The sequence below is a fragment of the Heptranchias perlo genome, chromosome 20 (genome assembly GCF_035084215.1).
Source record: "Heptranchias perlo isolate sHepPer1 chromosome 20, sHepPer1.hap1, whole genome shotgun sequence".
Lineage (NCBI taxonomy): Eukaryota > Metazoa > Chordata > Chondrichthyes > Hexanchiformes > Hexanchidae > Heptranchias > Heptranchias perlo.
In genome coordinates, this window is record NC_090344.1 from 2093152 (window position 1) to 2115781 (window position 22630).

The 22630-nt window shown below is 44.8% G+C and overlaps 4 non-coding genes across 4 annotated transcripts; all 4 read right to left on the bottom strand.

Annotated features, from left to right (window-relative positions):
• Positions 1-2030: 2030 nt before the first annotated feature.
• Positions 2031-2112, bottom strand: trnan-guu (transfer RNA asparagine (anticodon GUU)). The gene has a single exon. It is a non-coding gene; the product is annotated as a tRNA-Asn (tRNA).
• Positions 2113-2832: 720 nt separating this feature from the next.
• Positions 2833-2906, bottom strand: trnaa-ugc (transfer RNA alanine (anticodon UGC)). Its single transcript has one exon. It is a non-coding gene; the product is annotated as a tRNA-Ala (tRNA).
• A 7916-nt stretch (positions 2907-10822) lies between these two features.
• trnag-ccc (transfer RNA glycine (anticodon CCC)) lies at positions 10823-10893 on the bottom strand. Its single transcript has one exon. It is a non-coding gene; the product is annotated as a tRNA-Gly (tRNA).
• A 4368-nt stretch (positions 10894-15261) lies between these two features.
• trnav-aac (transfer RNA valine (anticodon AAC)) lies at positions 15262-15334 on the bottom strand. The gene has a single exon. It is a non-coding gene; the product is annotated as a tRNA-Val (tRNA).
• Between the last annotated feature and the right edge of the window lie 7296 nt (positions 15335-22630).

Sequence of the window (22630 nt, forward strand, 5' to 3'; positions counted from 1 at the left end):
GTTCTTCGTCCAATTGTTGGATTTCGACGGGATGAGTTTTGCTATTTTCCGTCTCCGTTTTCGGAAAATATAAACCCAGATGGGATTTCCCCTCCTCGGGTCCCGTCACCTCCGGGTAATGGGAATGAACCCGATCTATCACTCGGTCTAAATATCTGTATTCTCATTGGTTAACAATAAAATTACGGGGTTACAGTTATTTTCAGGACACATTTTAGAAATTAACACATAACAGACTTATTCGAAAACTAGAAGCACGTGGGATTAAAGGGCCGGTGGTAACGTGGGCAAGTAATTGGCTCAGTGATAGGAGGCAGAGATTAGTGGTGAACGCATGTTTTTCTGACTGGTGAGAAATATGCAGTGGAATCCCCCAGTGGTCGGTATTAGGACTATTGCTTTTCTTGTTATATATAAATGATTTGGATGTGGGAAAAGGGAGTACAATTTCGAAGTTTGCGGATGATACAAAACTTGGCAACGTAGTAAATAATGAGCAAGATAATAGCAGACTTCAGGAGGACATGGACAGACTGATGAAATGGGCGGTCACTTGACAGATTTAACGCCGATCAGTGTGAAGTGATGCATTTTTGGCAGAAGAACATGGAGAGGCAGTATAATCTAAATGGAACAATTTATGGGGGGTTCCAAGAGCAGAGGGACCTGGTGGTTTATATTCATAAAACAGGGCAAGTTGATAAGGCGGTTAAGAAAGCGTATGAGATACGTGGCTTTGCAGACAGGGCCATTGAATACAAAAAAAAGGAAATCATACTCATCCTTACAAATCAGTGGTTAGGCCTCAGCTGGAGTGTATTGTACGGTTCTGGGCACCACACTTTAGGATGAAAAGGCATTGAAGAGGATTCAGAACAGGTTGACCTAGATGATACCAGTGATGAGGGACTTCAGTTATGTGGAGAGATTGGAGAAGCTGGGATTGTTCTCCTTACAGCAGAGATGGTTAACGGGAGACCTAATAGAGATATTCAAAATAATGAGGGGTTTTGAAAGAGCAAGTCGGGAGAAACTGTTTCCTCTGGCAAGTGGGTCGGTAAACAGAGGTCATAGATTTAAAATAATTGGCAAAAGAACTAGAGGGGAATTGAGGAGAATTTTTTTCACACAGAGGGTTTGTTAAGATCAGGAACGGACTTCCTGAAAGGGTGGTGGAAGCAGATTCCATGGGATCACTCAAGAGGCAATTGGACATAATTGAAGAGGACTAATTTGCAAGGTTATGGGGAATAATCTCGGGTGTGGGTCTAATTTGGAAAGGTCTTCGAAAAAGCCGGCACTGGCACGACGGCCGAATGGCCTCCTTCTGTGCTGTAAGATTCTATGATTCTATCATTCTATGATTACCTTCTGAATCATTGCAATTGAAGCTATTCATTGTTGAGCAACCAAGAAAATTATAACCGTGATATTCGGCTTCTCCATTCCCTTATGAATATCGCAGATTATAATGTCCAGGCGGGGGTGGGTCTGAATAGGGGATAGAGTGCGGAGATTGGAATGGATGCCCAGCAGAATGAACTTGGTCTCATCAGTTTTTGATATTTTTCCCACCAGTTGCCCGAAACAGGCGGTGAACCTTCTTCTCGAGAGAGGATCGTCATTTCAGTTCAGAAGGAAAAAGGTATCAAGAAAATCGGGTACAACGCACACAGAATGATCCGGGAATTACAGCACACCCCTTTTAAACAGACACAGATACGAAATAATCCGGGACTTCCAGGACGTCCCTTTTAAACAGACACAGACACGGAATGATCCGGACATAAATCATAATTATGGTACATAAGTTTCTCTTATGTTGATCATAAGATTTACTCTTTTTACAATGACACCAATGTACAATTTGATACTTCGCGACTTTACAATCTCAACACCTTCTTGGAAGGAACTGTTGCTTATTTCAGCAAACAATGCAAACCCCTCCGTCTGCCGTTTCGAGAAGGATGGGACTTCAACCAGACCAACTGGGTGGACTGAATGAGAGAAACAAAACTTAAACACAATGACGACGAGGATGGGATTCGAACCCACGCGTGCACAGCATAATAGATTAACAGTCCATCGCCTTAACCTCTCGGCCACCTCATCGCATGCGAAGATACGGGAAAGCCCCTTTATTCAAAATGAAAATACTGAAACAAAAACTGCAAATGTGTTTTTCCTCAGCAGGTCTTTACACATGGAGACAGAGCTAACGTTTCAGGTCGATGACCATCACATGAAACTCCAATTCGCTCAACTTGCGCCTTGTCGATGGTTGAACGGCTTCAGGGAATTAGAAGTTGAGTCACTTGGCGCAGAATATCCAGCCTTTGACCTGCACTGATACAACAGTACAACTTTAGCAGTCCACCAATCCTTCGGCATATCACCTGTAACCAGGGAGTATTGGAAAACTATGGTCAGAGCCTCCGTTAATTCCTTCCTTGCTTCTGTTAACAGCCTGGGATATATTTCATCGGGGTCTGAAGATTCAGGTTGAGTGATTTGAGGACTTAATTTTCCTCTTTGCAAAGATTTTCACCGCAGGTCAAGATCACAAGTCTCGGTCCAAATTAGGACGACTTCCGCGTGTGAACCTCAAATCGTGAATTCCACCCTGACCCCAACGAGCCCAGAAACAAGAACGTGTCTTTCAGTTAACCCGTTACAGACACATTTTATGAGAGGTCTGACTGAACAATGAAAGGGCGTTTTCGAAGAGTCAATTTGATATCCGTTTCCTCCTCAAACCTGAACAAATACCAATTCCAAAGTGTCATTTTGTCGCTGAATTCCACAAATTAGTTAAAAGTAACTAGTTATGCAAAGCACTGCTGGGAGTTGAGCCCAGGATCTCCTGTTTGCAAGACAGATGCTTTAACCAACTAAGCCACAGCGCCCATTCATGATAGCTCAGCCCCACCTCCTCTCACTAATATCTATCAGCGATACGTCACTGTCTGTTTGGGGTTCAGACCGTTTCATCTTTGTCTGTTTCGCTTGTCCGTTCACCTGTGCATCCCGATGCTGCCTGCATATCTCATTGTGTTCATCTTTGTGTGTCCATCAATGCGTTGATATACGGATGAGTATGTGTACTTATGTTTGTTACATTAAATAAATTACCAGTTTAGACAATTCTCGCTCTGAAAGTGAAGAACTATTGAGACGAACTTTACAGCAAAGTATTGTTTATTGCGGTGCTGAAAATTAAAAACCGGAAGAGGTCCAAACAGGGAAAAGGAGAAAATCCTGTTGGAAAATGAGGACAACAGTCAAGATTTTTACCAGTATATTAAGTGAAAGAAGGGAGGCTTAGAGTAATGTGGGCCGCTTAAAGACAGATGGAGGTGATATTGTAATTGAAAATCATGAAATGTCGAGTTGCTAAATATTTACTTTGCTTCGTTCTTCACAGAAATAAATGAGGCTAACATATTAGAGATATGAGGAAAACTGTAAATAAATTAAGGGGATTCAGTATAAGTAAAATAATGGCAATGGAGAAAATAATTAGATTAAAGATAGACAAATCTCCAGGACCTGATGGTTACCATCCCAGGGGAATGAGAGGACTCGGTGAGGAAATTGTACATGCTTTAGTCATGATCGTTCAAACTCTCTTGATTCAGGAATTGTTCCTTTGATGGAAACAATTTCAATGTCACTCCATTATTTGGGATGGGTAGCAGAGATGATGTTGGAAATTATAGTCCCATTAGTCTGACATCCGTTGCGGGGAAGTTGCCAGTATCCGTTATTAGGGAAAGAAAGATTGAGCACTTGGATAAACATGAATTGATCAGAGAGAGCCAGCATGGATTTGTAAAGGGTAAGTCAAGTCTAACAAAACTAGTTGAACTTTATGAAGATGTAACTAACGTGGCAGATGATGGAGTGTCCATGGTTGTTATATATGATATTGACTTCCAGAAGTATTCCATAAGGTACCATATAAGAGACTGTTAACGACAATGACGGTGCGTAGAATTTAAGGCAACCTAATGAAATGGGTAGGGAGTTGGTTAGAAGGTGGGAGACAGAGACCCTGCATATAAATGATGTAGACAAAGGAATAGAGAGCCGTATATCCACGTGTGTCGCTGACACCAAGATAGGTGTCACAGTGAGTCGTGTGGATGGAAGCATAAAGTTGCCAATGGAAACTGATAGATTAAGTGAGTTGGCAAAACTGTGGCAGATGGAGTCACATAGAATTACAGAGAATGTACATCACGGAAACAGGCAATTCGGCCCAACTAGACAATGCCGGTGTTCATGCTGCAAACACGCCTCCGCCAACCCCTCTTCATCTAACCCTATGAGCAAACCCTTATATTCCTTTCTCCTCCATTTGTTTTTCTAGCTTCGCTGTAAACGAATCCATGCTATTCGCCTAAACTACTCTTTGTGGGAGCGAATTGCACATTCTAACTACTCTCTGGGTAAATGTGTTCCTCTTGAATGTCATGTTGAATTAAATAGTGACTACCTTATATTCATTGCCCCAATGATTTGGAGTCCCCACCTCCACAAATGCAAACACCTTATGTACGTCTAACCTATCAAACCCTTGCATAATCTTAAAGTCCTATATCAGGTCACCCCTCAGCCTTCTCTTTTCTATACAGAAGAGTTCCAGTCTGTTCAACCTTTCAATATGGAGAAGTGTGAGTTCATCTACTTTGGACTGAAGCAAGATAGATCAGAGTATTCTCTAAATGGTGAGAAGCTAGGAACTGTGGAGGAGCAGAGAGGTTCAGGGGTCCAAGTACAGAAATCGCTCAAAGCCAATGGAATGGTTGAAAAATTAAAATAAATGTCTCATGGCATGTTGGCCTTTATCTCAAGGAAGCTGGTATTCAAGGGGGCAGGGGGGGGGGGGGTGTAGAGAAGGTTACAGATAGAAATCTCTGCTGAGACCCCATTTAAAGTACTGCATTCAGCTCTGGGCACCACACATCAGGAAGGAAATATTGGCCTTGGAGTGGGTTCAGCGCCGAATGACCAGAATGATACCGGGGCTAAAATGGTTAAATTATGAAGACAGGTTATGCGGAGGTCGGTCCTCATTTTTCTCTTATGGATCCGGCCCCGTCCGTTTACTGTTGACGGGAGCGCGTCTGATGCTAAGTCAGTCAGAATCGGATGCAAATCACATAACAGGCACAGCGGCTCTGGAACTGGCGACTGGTTTTACATTGAGTCTGTTTTGTGGGATAGGCTGTGCATTGTTTGTATAATAATAATAAGTTGGATACAATGAAAGTTTTCTTCAGTTATTTCCCATTTCCACCCTCACCAGTTTTAGATAGTAACAGGTAACAATGTTTAAGGGATGTGATGTCCAGTGTTGGTGGAATCAGTGTAATTTAACTTGATACATTGAAGAATCTCTTGTCTATCCCAGGCTCTCACCTCAGGTTTAGATCCTCACCTAGTTTAAAACCAGTCACTCACTGATATAAATAAACCAGTAACAACCCCGAAACCTCAGCGGGTATATTTGTTCCGATACTAAGTGACGGTCCCAATTTCCACTGAAATTCTCGATCAGCAAATCCCAGAGGCTGTTTTGGGTTTGACAAACTGTGAAACAGATTGTTTTAAAAGCCGGGAAGAGGGAAAAAATGGTGATTGCTATAAAGTGTTATATATTAACTCTTTCTGTTTCCGATTTACTATTTATCTTTGTGTGTTGCTGACAGGAGCGGCTATAACGGAGCCCAGTGACTGGGTAACGAGCTGCACTGAATCATTGTCCTGTGTTACAGACCGGATCGTTAGACCTGTTCATTCCGTCTCATCTCATTGTCAGCAAACAGGAAATTACTGAAGTTTAGGCTGGTGAATAACAGCTCGAAATATCAATCCTCTCCACCATTGGGGACTGAGTCTTCCGAAAAACAGGGATTTTCAATCGTGCAAATTTCATCCACATTTTCTGCTCTTCATTTCTCTGATCTGTTTGATGCGGCTTTCCCTTCAATTCACGACCTACAGGAAAAACCCGATTTTATCGTCGATTTTCGGGTCAAGAGGTATGGTGAGATTTCAAATAATTGAAATCGACCCTTATTAACGCCAATATCGTCACCTACACGTTTGAAAAATGCAAAGCGGCTTCACTCACGGTTTTGTGCACAACTCGTTCAAAGATACTGTCGGTAATTGGAGGGTCTTTGAAGTGATGACACGAACATCACAGTTCGCGCTGCCGTTTTCCTCAAGACGCTTCAGATTCACGTGGAATGATTTCGGTCTGGCGGTTAAATCCGTTCCCTCTTCACAAATCCGCCTTTGAACCTGTATCCTTCAGTATTTTTGATAACCGATACCAAATCGGTTTGCCCTGTACTGAACATTACTTTTTTAAATATTGCAGATAAGCAGAGCACTTGAGCTGTCACAGCTGTGACTTTGACTTATCTCCCTCTCCTCCAGATCGCCTGGACAACTGCCACGAACCACAATCTTCTGTCACACTTCTCCATCAGGAAGTTCCGAGCCTCGGTTTTCAAATGAAATAACTCCCATCTCTTCAATCAACGACAGCCCAGGGAGAGTTTCTCAGTTTCATTTCACACTTTATCCAAATCCTCCTTAAAGTACCATCAAAAATTGTCCTTTAGTTAATAATAATATAAATAAAAGTTCTTATCTTCTGGGGTTTTGTTTCAGATTCCACGACCTTTAAAGTTCACTGCGGACATTTATCGAAGCGCATCTTGATTGGAGGCTTCTTGGAGAAATCGGAGAAAGATCACGAAGCGATAATTGGGAGACGGAAAATGAAGCTGTTTGACCGGAGCACAGATGTTACCGATTGTGCGCTGCTCTTGTGGCGCAAACGGTCAGCGTGCTGTACTCTTATGTTGCTCCAAAAATGCCCAGGTTGTGAGTTTTAGCCTCACCTAGAACAGTGGAACATTTTGACCGGAGTTCAAGGTTCAACTGATATGTTCCATAATGCATCTACTTCTTATTGTTCCCACGTGGGCACTTGGGTTCCTCTGGCCTCCCGTCTTGCAATACCAGGTGTGAGTTTACTTGTTTATAGGGGGAGAGGGGGCGATTAGCGGCAGCTGATATGGCAAAGGGGCCGGTACCAGATCTTTAAATCTAAAGAACCAAACAAACAATTCTTCCTTTCGTTTAGCGGATATTCATCGGTTGGAAGTTTCGTGTAGGGAAAATTTGGAAGGGAAATCTGCTGCCTGATGTCACTGTGTAACCGGTGAAATTATTCAGCTGACAGATGTTAATACGCTGAAAGGTCGGGAGGTTTTTTCCAACTCCCGTGTGGGACAAGTTCAGCTTTTGAGCCACTGGGTAAAGTGTTATTTTAATTGGTGCGAGCGAATGACAAGACATTTGGCACAAACAAGAAGAATGGTAACCTCACGAGTTCACTGTCCATGTTTCTTACATCATGTTCAACAGAAACAAGGATGCTCCTCAACACGTTACTGAGAATTTTCAAAAAGGGATCCTCATCATGGTTCGACGTCAACGATGGATAATTCATAGTGCAGGAATCTGCATAATGGAAACTTTTCTCATCGCGAGTCCGGGTAGCTCAGTCGGGAGAACATCGGACTTTTAAAACCGATAATGATCTGAAGGTTCAAAGTCTGGTTTCGGCTGTAAATTTTGAAACAGCTGGCAAGTTCTGTCTTTGCAGCGGAGCAACAACTGCGGGACAGACGATGCTGCGATGTGCTTTCAAAGCTTCGGTGGTATCTTATTTCCCAGGGATGGACAGAAATGCGCTTTCTTCGGCGGCATTCGCTGCTTTCCGCCAGCAACGTGTGATTGGAGAGAGCGGGGCCGGACAGGCGGCCTGAATGTTATCGCTGTGATGGCCTCACTCAATCCGGGAGCTGGGGAACATCGAAATCGAAAAACTGATGGATGCAGTGCTATTTAGAACTGCAGTTATTAACCGAGGCAGCGCTGCAGGATTCTTTAATGATCTCTCACAAATCAACGGAAAACTGTCGCAATTTGCAGCTTTGAGAGGGGCTTTCTGCACCGTCAAGGCAGGAAACGGGAGTGAGGAAGAGACATTGTCGGTATCTCTGTAATGCTTGAGTTTGTGTAGAACTGTGCAGAGGTTCTATGAGGTGCTGTATTTTATTCATATTTTACTACAGAGTGAATTCTTGCTTTATTTATATTTATTAAATGTTAGTGGATAACGTTTTCAAAATATTTCCGCTCGGTTTCGAACCAGGGTTATTTAGTGTGTTAGACGAACGTGATAATTAATACAGAACGAAAAGTCAACTGTGCAAATGCATATCGGCTTAACTCAGGAGATACATGCCGTCTGCAAATGCTCTCAGTGCGAGAGCCGGGTCAGATTCCCGTTCAGGGAATTAACTTTTACATAATAGTTTATTGTATTAATTTAGCAAAAATCATTAAACTCTGTAAAAAGATTAATACTCGTTTTAATCGCCATTAATCAACCAGCAACATTCTGTTTCAGACTGAAGGAAATCCTAACATTTTTTTAATCATTCATGGGATGTCGGCGTCGGTGGAAAGGCCAGCACTTATTGCCCAATCCTAATTGCCCTTGAGAAGATGGTGATGATCCGCCTTCTTGAACCGCTGCTCTCCGTGTGGTGAAGGTTCTCCCACAGTGCTGCGAGGTCGGGAGTTCCAGGATTTTGACCCAGCGACGATGAAGGAACGGCGATATATTTCCAAGTAACGATGATGTGTGATTTGAAGGGGGCGTGCAGGTTGTGGTGTTCATATGCGCCTTCAGCCCTTATCCTTCCAGGTGGGAGAGGTCGCGGGTTTGGGAGGTGCATCTTGTGGATGGTACAGACTGCAGCCACGGTGCGCTGGTGGTGGAGGGAGTGAATGTTTAAGGTGGTGGATGATGTGCCAATCAAGTGGGCTGCTTTTTCCTGGGTTGTGTCGAGCCTCTTGAGTGTTGTTGGAGCTGCACTCATCCAGGCAAGTGGAGAGTATTCCATCACACTCCTGACTTATGCCTTGTAGATGTTAGAAAGGTTTCGGGGAGTCACGAGTCTCCAGTGCAATCACATATTTCCTGTAATGTGATGACCACAACTGCACGCAGTACTCAAGTTGTGGCCTAACTAATGTTATATACAGTTCAAGCATAACCTCACTGCTATTACAGTCTATGCCTCGGCTAATGAAGGAAAGTATCCTGCATGCCTTTTAACCACCTTATCTACCTGTCCATCTACATTCAGGGATCTGTGGACATGCACTCCAAGATCCCTCTGTTCATCTACACCTCTCAGTATCCTCCCAAGCAAGGTAGTTTCAGAGCAACTAATTGTGAAACGTCTTACTTGATAATACAAGTCGTACAGTCAAAACCATTTGGTAAAGGGAGACTAATATTGGTGATTGGAAATAGTTAGTGTGCAAGTTGATATTGCTGTACACCTGAATAGAAAACGAGATGGGATGGACAGAAGCGGTCTGAAAGATGGCTGATCGGCTGTGGGAGACAGCGGACATTTATACTGGCTGCACGACGTCAGCGACAGTGGTTTGTTGTTCTCGGGGTATGATTCTCACTTTGGAGATTTTATTGATTAATGATACGAATGATGCCGGGTTCGAATCCACGACGACCCTTACAACCACAAGGCTTTTTGTGAAAAGTAACCAATTGGCTTCTGATACCTTTTCAGTGTTGCTGTTGGTCGAATCGAATTATATCCAGAGCAATTTTAAGATCCAGAGGAGAGAGTACGGAACTTTCCAAGGCGAAACACATGTGAAGTAAATAAATGTCTCAAGCTGATGAGGAGATTGAAGCTCGATGTGAATTTACCTTCAGGCGGCCTCATTGATATTAGATGACAGGATAGAAAGCCACATATCCAAATTAGCCGATAACACCAAGATGGGCAGCATTGTACGCAGTGCAGATGGAAGAACAATATTACAGAGAGACATTAATATAATAAATGAATGGGCAAAACTGTGACAAATGGATTTCAATTTAGTCCAGTGTGAGGTCATCCACTTTGGACCTAAAGATAATATTTCAGAATACTTTCTAAATGATGAAATGCTGGAAACTGGTCCAAAGGGACTTCGGGGTGCAGCTACATAGTCATTAGAATGTCATGGACAGGTGCAGAAAATAATCAAAAAGGTTAATGTAATGCTGGCCTTTATATTTAGAGGAATAGAATACTAGAGAATAGACATTATGCTACAACTATTCAAAGCTCTGGTTAGACCACACCTGGAGTACTGTGTTCAGTTCTGGGCACCGCACCTGAGGGAGGATATATTGGCTGTGGAGGGAGTGCAGTGTAGATTTACTAGAATGATACCTGGACTCCAAGGGTTAAATTCCGACGAGAGATTACACAAACTAGGGTTGTTTACCCTGGAATTTGGGAGGTTAAGGGCTGATTTTATCGAAGTTTTCAAGATATTAAGGGAATTGTTGGGGTAGATAGAGAGAAACTATTTCTGCTCGTTGGGTGCCTGGGACGAGAGGACAAAGCATCAATATTGGAGTCAGCAATTGCAGGAGTGAAGTTGGGAAACACTTCCACAAGAAAAGGGAGGTAGAAGTTTGGAACTCTCTGTCGCAAACAGCAGTTGATGCGAGCTTAATTGTTAATTTTAAACCTGAGTTTGACAGGTTTTTGTGAACCAAAGGAATTAAGGTCGATGATGCTCAGGCGGTTCTGTGGAGGTTGGTCACAGATCAGCCATCATCTCATTGAATTGCGGAACCGTCTCGAGGGGCAAAATGGCCAACTCCAGTTCCCCATTGGTGTTGAAAACAAAGCGACCCTGCATTGGCCGGGAATCGAACCCGAGTCCCTCGCGTGGGAGGCGAGAATTCTACCACTGAACCACCAATGCTGGCACATTGTCTTGTTGCAAATGTCCACTTACGTCTCTTCGTTCTCATAGTGAATGAAAGTAGCAATTTGAGGAAAGTTCATTTGTGTTCCAGTGTATATTGTGACGATACCGAGACAGACGACAATGTCGTTTCAGCGCAGTTCATTCTGTAAAGTGTTACTTTTGTTACAAGTCGTACATTCAAAACGAATTTGATAAAGAGAGAGTAATATTGTTGATATGAAATAATTGGTGTAGAACCTGATATTGCTCTGCATCGTACATGGTACAAGAAGCGAGATTGGATGGACAGGGAGTTCTGAAAGGATGGCGGATCGGGTCTTTGGGAGCGGAATTTTACCCTCGCTGAACGTCTCCGTTGCCTTTGGGTCTGATTCTCGCTCAGGGAGTTTCACTGGTTCAAACCGGATGAGCCCCGTTGTGTCCCCATTTTTAATCAAAAATCACCAATTGGTTTCTCACATCTTTTCAGCGGTGCAGAAGGCAGGCTTGACTTATCTCCAGCAGAGCATGTTTGAGCACCAGAGGACAGAATGCAGAGGGTTTGTCCACGTAACACACGGAGACGAAATGAAGATAATCTTTCAAGAAGTTTTACAGATTGAAGCCGGCACGTGAATTTATCCCAATTCAGGCGATCTCATGTGTGCAGAATGAAAAGGTAAAGGATGCTGCATTGGCCTGGAACCAAACCCCTGGTTTCCTACCGGCAGACGAGGGTTCCACCACTGAACCGCTAATGTACACACAGCTGCAGGTTGCACGTGTAGCGTTGGACATATGTCTTGAATATACAGTCTGCAAAGCTCCTGGGCAGCCTGCTTCACAGCCGCGCGGTACCTGTGGGTTAACGAGAGAATTATGCAAGGCATGGACTTTGAAATTCACCTGGGCGTTCAAAACCAACTCACACTCATAGTGCGAAATGCTCAAATAAATATGAGCTGTAATTACCAGGCAGTACTTCTCTCAGAGATAAAGACATAATCCAGCCACATGTTTACCTATAACATTTCACGATATGGGGTTTAATTTAAGCTGCACCTGAAATTCAGCTTAATCACCGAATGCGGAGATTTATGCTATTATTTTCTTTGCGTGCTTCTCTCTACCTCTGTCTGCATTTCTTCTCTCTCTCTGTGTTTTCCCCTGATGGACTTATCAGGCTTCCTTGAACGGCTAGGTCCGGATGGAACATGGCTTTCGGATCTTCAGTCAAATGTTGTATTTCGACGGGATGATCTTTGCGATGTTCCGTCTCCGTTTTCGGAAAACGGAGACGGAACATCTGAAGGCCCAGATGGGCCTTCCCCTCCTCAGGTCCCGTCACCTCCGGGTAATGGGAATGCACCTGATCTATCACTCGGCCTTAATATCTGTATTCTCATTGCTTAAGAATAAGATAACGGGGTTACAGCTATTCTCAGGTCACATTTTAGAAATTAATACGTAACAGATTTATTCGAAAACTAGAAGCACGTGGGGTTAAAGGACCAGTGGTAATGCGGGCACGTAATTGGCTAAGGGATAGGAGGCAGAGAGCAGTGGTGAACGGATGTTTTTCTGACTGGAGGGAAACATGCAGTGGGATCCCCCAGGGGTCGGTACCAGGACTATTGCTTTTCTTGTTATATATAAATGACTTGGATGTGGGAATAGGGAGTACAGTTTCGAAGTTTGCGGATATTGCAAAAGTTGAAAAAGTTGTAAATTGTGAGGAAGATAGTAGCAGATTTCAGGAGGACATGGACAGAATGGTGAAATGGGCAGTCACGTGACAGATTTAATGCAGATCAGTGTGAGGTGATGCACTTTTGGAAGAAGAACATGGAGAGTTAGTATAATCTAAATGGAACAATTTATGAAAGAGCAGAGGAACCTGGAGGTGCATATTCACAAAACACGGCAAGTTGTTAAGGCGGTTGAGAAAGCAGAAGGGATACTTTGCTTTGTAAATAGGGGCATTGAATACAAAAAAAGGAAGTCATACTAATCCTTACAAATCAGTGGTTAGGCCTCAGCTGGACGATATGTACAGTTCTGGACACCACACTTAAGGATGAAAAGGCATTGAAGGGGATTCAGAGCAGGTTGACCTGGATGATACCAGTGATGAGGGACTTCAGTTACATGGAGAGATTGGAGAAGCTGGGATTATTCTCCTTACAGCAGAGATGGTTAACGGGAGACCTAATAGAGATATTCAAAATAATGAGGGGTTTTGAAAGAGCAAGTAGGGAGTAACTGTTTCCTCTGGGAAGTGGGTCATAGATTTAAAATAATTGGGAAAAGAACTATAGGGGAATTGAGGAGAATTGTTTCACACTGAGGGTTTGTTAAGATCAGGAACGCACTTCCTGAAAGGACGGTGGAAGCAGATTCCACAGGATCATTCAAACGGCAATTGGACATATTGAAGAGGACTAATTTGCAGGGTTATGGGGAAAAATATGGGGTGTGGGTCGAAATGGAAAGGTCTTCGAAAGAGCCAGCACAGGTACGACGGCCGAATGGCTTCCTTCTGTGCTGTAGGATTCCATGATTACCTTCTGAATCATTACAATTGATGCTATTCAGTGTTGACGAAACAAGAAAATTATAATCGTGATATTCGGCTTCGCCATTCCCTTATGAATATCGCAGATTATAATATCTGGGGGAGGGGGGGGATGAATGGGGGATAGAGTGCGGAGATTGGAATTGAAGCCCAGCGGAATGAACATGGTCTCATCAGTTTTTGTTATTTTTCCTACCAGTTGCCCGATGCAGGCGGTGAACCTTCTCCTCGAGAGAGGATCGTCATTTCAGTTCGGAAGGAAAAAAAGGTATCAAGAAAATCGGGTGAAACGCACACGGAATGATCCGGGACTTACAGCACAGCTTTTTAAACAGACACAGAAAAGGAATAATCTGGGCCTTACGGCACATACCTTTTCAACAGACAGAGACACGGAATAATCTGGGATTTACGGCACATCAGTTTTAAACAGACACAGACACGGAATGATACAGGACTGACAGCACATCCCTTTTAAACAGACACAGACACGGAATGATACAGGACTTACATCACATCCCTTTTAAACAGACACAGACACGGAATGATCCAGGACTTACCGCAAATCCTTTTAAACAGACACAGACACGGAATGATCCGGGACTTACATCACATCCCTTTTAAACAGACAGAGACACGGAATGATCCGGCACTTACAGCGCATCCCTTTTAAACAGACACAGACACGGAATGATCCGGGACTGAGAGCACATCCCTTTTAAACAGACACAGACACGGAATGATCCGGAACTTGCAGCACATCCCTTTTAAGCAGGCAGAGACACAGAATGATCCGGGACTTACAGCACATCCCTTTTAAATAGACACAGACACGGAATGATCCGGGACTTACAGCACATCCCTTTTAAATAGACACAGACACGGAATGATCCGGGACTTACAGCACATCCCTTTTAATTGGTGCAAACGAATGACAAGACATTTGGCACAAACAAGAAGAATTTTAGCTCACGAGTTCGCTGTCCATGTTTCTTAGATCATGTTCAATAAAATCAAGGATACCCCTCAACACGTGACTGAGAATTTTAGAACAGTGACCATCACCCCTGTTCGACGTCTTCGAGGGATAATTCAGAGTCCTCTTATGAATATTTAAGATAGGAACTTAACGACTAGCGAGCCTGGGTAGCTCGTTCGTTAAAGCATCAAACTTTTAAAGCGGGTAGTGATATCAGAGTCCAGTGTTCAAGGTATAAATTTTGAAACAGCTGTTAAGTTCTGCCTTTGTTGCGGAGCAACAGCTCCGGGACAGACGATGCCTGCGATGTGTTGTCAAAGCTTCGGTGGTGCCTTGTTTCCCAGGGATGGGCAGTAATGCGTTGTCTGTAGCGGGAATTGCAGCTTCCCGCCAGCAACGTGTGATTGGAGAGAGCGGGGCCGAAAGAGGGGCTTAATGTTGTTTCTGTCGTGGCCTCAATCAATCCGGGAGCTGGGGAACATCAAACATCGAAAAACTGATGTTTGTTGCCGCGGCCGCAATGCTGTCTATAACTGTGGTTATTAACCGAGGCTGCACTTCAGGAGCCTTCAATGATCTCTCACAAATCAGCTTAAATTATTCGCAATGTGCAGCTTTGAGAGGGGCTTTCTGCACCGTCAGTTCAGGAAACGTGAGTGAGTGTGAAACACTGTCTGTATATGTGTAGTGTTTGAGTTTGTATTGAACTACACAGAGAATGGAAAATATACCTGTTCTGTGAGGTGTGGTATTTTATTCACATTGAACGATAGACTGAATTCTTGCTTTTTTCACACTGATTGAATTTTAGTGGGTAACGTTTTCAAAATGTGTCTGCCTGGTTTCGAACCGGGGACCTTTCGCGTGTTAGGCGAATGTGATAACCACTACACTACAGAAACGCTGTTACACACAATCTTATAGGAAACCCTCAGATGATAGCTGCCTTCTGCAAATGCTCTCAGTGTGGGAGACGGGTCCCTTTCCCGTTCAGTGGATTAACTTCTACAAAATAGTTTACTGTATTAATTTCGCAATACTCATTAAACTCTGAAAAAAAGACGAATAGTTGTTCAAATCGCCATTAATCAACTAATAACTTTTTGTTTCAGGCTGACGGAAATCCTAACTTTTTTTTTTATGTATTCATTCACCAGGCAGAATATAGAAAGTTCAGAGGGGATGTGAAAGAGGAAATAAGAGGGTCAAAGAGAGATTATAAGAATAGACTGGAGGCCAACATAAAAGGGAATCCAAAAGTCTTCCACAGGCATGTAAACATTAAACGGGTCGTAAGAGCCCTACTCTGATTAGTGACCATAAAGGAGATCTACTCATGGAGGCAGAGTGGGTGGCTCAGGGACTAAATGAATACTTTGCATTTGTCTTTACCGAAGATGAAGATGCTGCCAGAGTTACATTATAGGAAGATATAGTTGAGATACCAGATGGGCGAAACATTGATAAAAAAAGAGGTACTTGAAAGGCTATCTGCACTTAAAGTAGATAAGTCACCCGATCCGGATGGGATGCATCTTAGGTTGCTGATGTAAGTAAGAGGGGAAATTGCAGAGGTACTGGCCATAATCATCCAAATATCCAAAGATACGGCAGTGGTGCAGAGGAGCGGAGAATTGCAAATGTTACACCCTTGTTCAAGAAAGAGTGCAAGGGTGATCCCAGCAACAAGAGGCCAGTCAGGTAACATCAGTGTTGGGGAAACTTTTAGAAACGATAATCCGGGACAGAATTCACAATCACTTGGACGAGTGTGGATTGATTAGGGAAAGCCGGCACGGATTAGTTAAAGGCAAAACGAGTTTAACTAACCTGATGGAATATTTTGATGAGATAACAGAGAGGGTAGGTGAAGGCAATGCAGTTGATACGATGTATATAGACTTTGAAAAGGCATTTAATAAAGTGCCCCACTGTAGGCTTATCAGGAAGATTGCGGCCCATGGATAAAGGGGGCAATAGAAACATAGATATAGAATTGGCTAAGGGACAGGAAACAGAAAGTAGTGGTGAGCGGTTGTTTTGTGGACTGGAGGGAGGTGTACAGTGGTGTACCCCAGGGGTTAGTGATGGGACCACTGCTTTTCTTCATATATATTAATGACTTGGACTTGGGTGTACTGGGCACAACTTCAAAATTTGCAGATGACACAAAATTTGGAATGGCGGTAAACACTGTGAAGGATAGTGATTCACCTCCAGAGGTGATAGACAGACTGGCTGCATGGCGGACACATGGCAGATGAAATTTAACGCAGAAACATGCATAGTGATACATTTTGGTAGGAAGAACGAGGAGAGGCAATATAAACTACAGGGCACAAATCTAAAAGGGGCACAGGTTCAGAGAGTTCTGGGGGTTTATGTGCACAAATCTTTGAAGGTGGCAGAGCAGGTTGAGAAAGCCGTTAAAAATCATACGGGATCCTGGGCTTTATAAATAGAGGCATAGAGTAAAAAAGCATGGACGTTATGATGAACCTTTATCAAACACTGGTTTGGCCACAACTGGAGTATTGTGTCCAGTTCTGTGCACCGCACTTTAGGAAAAATGTGAAGGCCTTCGAGAGGGTGCAGAAAAGATTTACTGGAATGATTCCAGGGATGAGAGACTTTAGTTACTTGGATAGACTGGAGAAGTTGCGTTGTTCTCCTTGGAACAGAGACGGTTGCGAGTAGAATTAATTAAGGTATTCAAAATGATGATGGGTCTAGACAGAATAAATGGAGAGAAACTGTTCTCATTGGCAGAAGGGTCAAGAAACAGAGGACATAGATTTCAGGTGACTGGCAAAAGAACCAAAGGTGACATGAGGAAAAACTTCTTTACACAGCGAATGGTTAGGACCTGGAATGCACTGCCCGAGGGGGTGGTGGAGGCAGATTCAATCATGGCCTTCAAACAGGAACTGGATAATTACTTGAAAGGAAAAGAATTGCACAGCTACGGGGAAACGGTGGGGGAGTGGGACGAGCTGGATTGCTGTTATAAAGAGCCGAATGGCCTCCTTCCGTGCTGCAACCTTTCTCCGAAATCTATGATTTCATGGGAAGTGACCGTCGCTGGCAATGCCAGCATTTATTGTGTATCCCGAATTTGCCTTGAGAAGGTGACGGTGAGCCGTCTTCATGAACCGCTGAAGTCCGTGTGGTGAAGGTTCTCCCACAGTGCAGTTCGGCAGGTAGTTCTAGGATTTTGACCCAGCGCCAAGTGAGCATGATGTGTGACTTGGAGGGGAACGTGCAGGTGGTGTTGTTCCCATGCGCCTGCTGCTCTTGTCCTTCTAGCTGGTAGAGGTCGCGGGTTTGGGTGGTGCTGTCGAAGAAGCCTTGGCGAATTGCATTGCTACAGTACATCTTGTAGATGGTACACACTGCAGCCACGGTGCGCTGGAGGGAGTGAATGTTAAAGATGGTGGATAGGGTGCCAATTAATCGGGCTGCTTTGTCCTGGATGGTGCCTAGCTTCTTGATTGTTGTTGAAGATGCATTCGTCCAGGCATGTGGAGGGTATTCCATCACAGTCCTGACTTGTGCCTTGTAGATGTTAGAAAGATTTTGGAGAGTCATGAGCTGAGTCACTCGCCGTAGAATGCCCAGCCTCTGACCTGCTATTGTAGCCACAGTATTTAAGTATTTTAATATATATTCGTTCATGGGATGTGGGCGTCGCTGGCGAGGCCAGCATTTGATGCCCATCCCTAATCACCCTTGAGTGGTGGTGGTGAGCCGCTTTCTTGAACCGCTGCAGTCCGTGTGGTGAAGGTTCTCCCACACTGCTGTTAGGTAGGGAGTTCCAGTATTTTCACCCAGCAGTGATGAAGGAACGGCGATATATTTCGAAGTCGGGATGGTGTGTGACTTGGAGGGGAACGTGCAGGTGGTATTGTTCACATGTGCCTGCTGCCATTGTCATTCTTGGTGGAAAAGGTCGTAGGTTTGGGAGGTGCTGTCGAAGAAGCCTTGGCGAATTGCTGCAGTGCATCCCAAAGATTGTACACACTGCAGCCACTGTGGGTCGGTGGTGAAGGGAGTGAATGTTTAGGGTGGTGGATGGGTGCCAATCAAGCGGGCGGCTTTGTCCTGGATGGTGTCGAGCTTCTTGAGTGTTGTTGGAGCTGCACACATCCAGGCCAGTGGATAGTATTCCATCACACTCCTGACTTGTGCCTTGTATATGGGGAAAGGCTTTGGGAGTCAGAACGTGAGTCACTCTCTGCAGAATACCCAGCCTCTGACCTGCTCTTGTAGCCGCACTATTTATATGGATGGTCCAGTTAAGTTTCTGATCAATGGTGAACCCAGGATGTTGATGATGGGGGATTCGGCGATGGTAATGCCGTTTAATGTCAAGGGGAGGTGGTTCGACTCTCTCTTGTTGGAGATGGTCATTGCCTGGCACTTGTCTGGCGCCAATGTTACTTGGCACTTATCAGCCCAAGCCTGGATGTTGTCGAGGTCTTGCTGACTGCGAGCTCGGACTGCTTCATTATTTGAGGGATTGCGAATGGAACTGAACACTGTGCAATCATCAGCGAACGTCACCCTTTCTGACCTTATGATGGAGGGAAGGTCATTGATGAAGCAGCTGAAGGTGGTTGGACCTAATGCACTGTCCTGAAGAACTCCTGCAACAATGTCTTGGGGCTGAGATGATTGGCCTCCAACAACCACTACCATCTTCCTTTGTGCTAGGTATAAATCCAGCCACTCGAGAGTTTTCCCCTGATTCCCATTGACTTCAATTTTACTAGGGTTCCTTGGTGCCACACTCGGTCAAATGCTGCCTTGATATCAAGGGTCTGTACCTCTCACCTCACCTCTGGAATTCAGCTCTTTTGTCCATGTTTGGACCAAGGCTGTAATGATGTCTGGAGCTGAGTGGTCCTGGCGGAACCCAAACGAGCATCGGTGAGCAGGTTAATGGTGAGTAAGTGCCGCTTGTCGACGACACCTTCCATCACTTTGCTGATGATCGAGAGTAGACAAATGGGGCGGTAATTGGCCGGATTGGATTTGTCCTGCTTTTTTGGACAGGACATACCTGGGCAATTTTCCACATTGTCGGGTAGATGCCAGTCTTGTAGCTGTACTGGAACAGCTTGGCGAGAGGGGCGGCTAGTTATGGAGCACAAGACTTCAGCACGACAGCCGGGATGTTGTCCGGGCCCATCGCCTTTGCTGTATCCAGTGCACTCCAGCCGTTCCTTGATATCACGTGGAGTGAATCGAGGTGGCTGAAGATTGGCTTCTGTGATTTTGGAGATATCGGAAGGAGGCCCAGATGGATCATCCACACTGCACTTCTGGCCGAAGATGGTTGCAAACGCTCCAGCCTTGTCTTTTGCACTCACGTGCTGGGCTCTGCCATCATTGAGGATGGGGAGGTTTACAGGGCCTACTCCTCCCATGACTTGTTTAATTATCCACCACCATTCACGACTGGATGTGGCAGGACTGCAGAGCTTTGATCTGATCCGTTGGTTGTGGAATCGCTTAGCTCTGTCGATAGCATGTTGCTTCCGCTGTTCAGCTTGCATGTAGTCCTGAGTTGTCGCTTCACCAGGTTGAAACCTCATTATTTGGACGCCTGGTGTTGCTCCTGGCATGCTCTTCTACACTCCTCATTGAACCAGGGTTCATCCACTGGCTTGTTGGTAATGGTAGAGTGAGGGATATGCCGATCCATGAGATTACAGATTGTGCTGCTGCTGATGGCCCACAGCAACTCATGGATGCCCAGTTTTGAGCTGCTGGATCTGTTCTGCATCTATCCCATTTATCACAATGGTCGTGTCACACAACACGTTGGATGGTATCCTCAGTGCGAAGACGGGACTTCGTCACCATGACGACTGTGCAGTGGTGTTATGGAACAGATGCATTTGCGACAGGTAGATTGGTGAGGACGAGGTCAAGTAAGTTTTTCCATCGTGTTGGTTCGCTCAACACCTAATGCAGGCCCACTCTCGCAGCTGTATTCTTCAGGACTCGACCAGCTCGGTCAGTAGTGGACATTGAAGTCTCTCACCCAAAGTACAACCTGTGCCCCTGCTCCCCTCATTGCTTCCTCCAAGTGGTGCTCAACATGGAGGATAACTGATATCATCAGCTGAGGGAGGACGGTAGCTGGTAATCAGCAGGAGGTTTCCTTGCCCATGTTTGACCGAATGCCATGAGTTTTCATGGGGTCCAGAGTCAATGTTGAGGACTACCCAGGGCCACTCCCTCCTGACTGTATATCACTGTACCGCCACCTCTGGTCGGATCTGTCCTGCCGGTGGGACAGGACATACCCAGGGATGGTGATGGAAGAATCTGGGACGTTGGCTGAAAAGCATGATTCTGTGAGCATGGCTGTGTCAGGCTCTTGCTTGACTCGTCTGTGGGACAGCTCCCCCAATTTTGGCACAAGTCTCCAGATGTCAGTGAGGAGGGCTTTGCAGGGTTGCTGGGCTTGTTTTGACCTTTGTCGTGTCCCGTGCCGAGTGGTCCGTCCGGTTTAATTCTTTTAATGACTTTTTTTTCAGCTGGATTTATACAGCTGAGTTGCTTGCTGGGCCATTTCAGAGGGCAATTAAGAATCAACCACATTGCTGTGGGTCTGGAGTCACATATCGGCCAGACCGGGTCAGGACGGCAGGTTTCCTTCTTTGAAGGATATTCGTGAAGCAGATGTGTTTTCACGACAATCCGGTAGTTTCATAGCAACCCATTACTGATACCAGTATTTTAATTCCAGATTTTATTTAATTAATTGAAATTAAATTCCTCAGCTGCCGTGGCGGGATTTGAACTTATGATTTGGAGAATTATTCAGCCAGGCCTGCTGGATTACTATTTCAGTAACATCACCACTCTGCTACCGTACCGTATCTGGACAATAACATATTGATTTCACTCTGTTTATTAATTAGTATTAAAAAAAACCCGCATTCCCACCGGTCACACGGAGATGGGGCCTATTTTTAATAAACTATTAAAGGTGACGTTGGTTCTAAAAAAAAAAGAAAAAGCAAAAAAAAAACAAATAATGCGATTTGGTTCCAGTTTGGTTGTGATGAAGAAATAAAGTTGTCGTTGGACCCAGTCTCACCTTTATTCTGCCATTAAAAACAGGCCCATCCGTGTGAGCCGTGCGAATGCGGGTTGATGTTCGGGAGCTCGTGGGCCACGGACTCTGCCTCAGGCTGATTGGGACATTCCGTTACTGCGGGTTAAACAGCGCTGCTATAAAAAGGGGAAGCCGGCTTTCCCTTATCACTTACTTAGGAGAGTTCGCTTGTTATAATGGAGGGGTTGGGGAGTCTTGTTTTGTTATTTGTTGTAATCTGTTCAGCTCAGCCGCCCTCTTTTCTTTCCCCCGCCGATAAATGTTGGTTGTCTCCTAAAAACCGCAAAGACTGCGGATTTCCGGGCATGAAAGTTAGTGAGTGTTTGCAGAGAGGCTGCTGCTTCGATGCGGGGAATCGAGATGCGCCGCCGTGTTTCTATTCACTGGACAATTTGCCAGGTGGGTGTATTCTTGGTCCGTCTCTATTCTGGGCCAGGACTTTCCTGTGTCACCCGCAATCCAGCTGCACGCGGTTTCTCTGGACAGTTTCATCTCTCTCCTTGTCCTACAACGCCAGTTCGAAATTCAAACGTTTCCAGTCTGGAGAGCAGAACCGGTGGTGGGATTGGGAGCTTCCAATCCCGCAGAGTAGATTTGATGGTGGGATTGGGGGGTGGCTGTTAATCAGATATAGAAAGGGCAATAGTTAATCGCCCTTTGACCCAGTATCTGGAGTTCGAATCATTCTACTGTTGCTCGATAACTTGGGAGTCACACTGTGGCCCCTGCTGCCACTGACCATTTGGATTTGATATTTGATTTCTATCGGAGATGCGGGCAATTTAATTCCAAGCAGCGCGGTGATGAGCTGTAGTTCGTCCACTGGTTTCCATTAGACAGATAATGGGGTGGGATAGAAATTTAAACATGGGTGGGATTTGTCCCCCTCTCGGTAACGTTTCCCTTGACCCACCCCGTGGGGCAACTAACCGCCTTTCATTGCCTCTCTTGCAGTCTGCACCAAGGATGGGCGGGTCCTGATCGCGATCTCCAAGGATTTGACGCTGCCTCCTGTAAACCTAACAACCCTCCATCTGAAGGATGGAGACGGAGCTGAGTGCAGTCC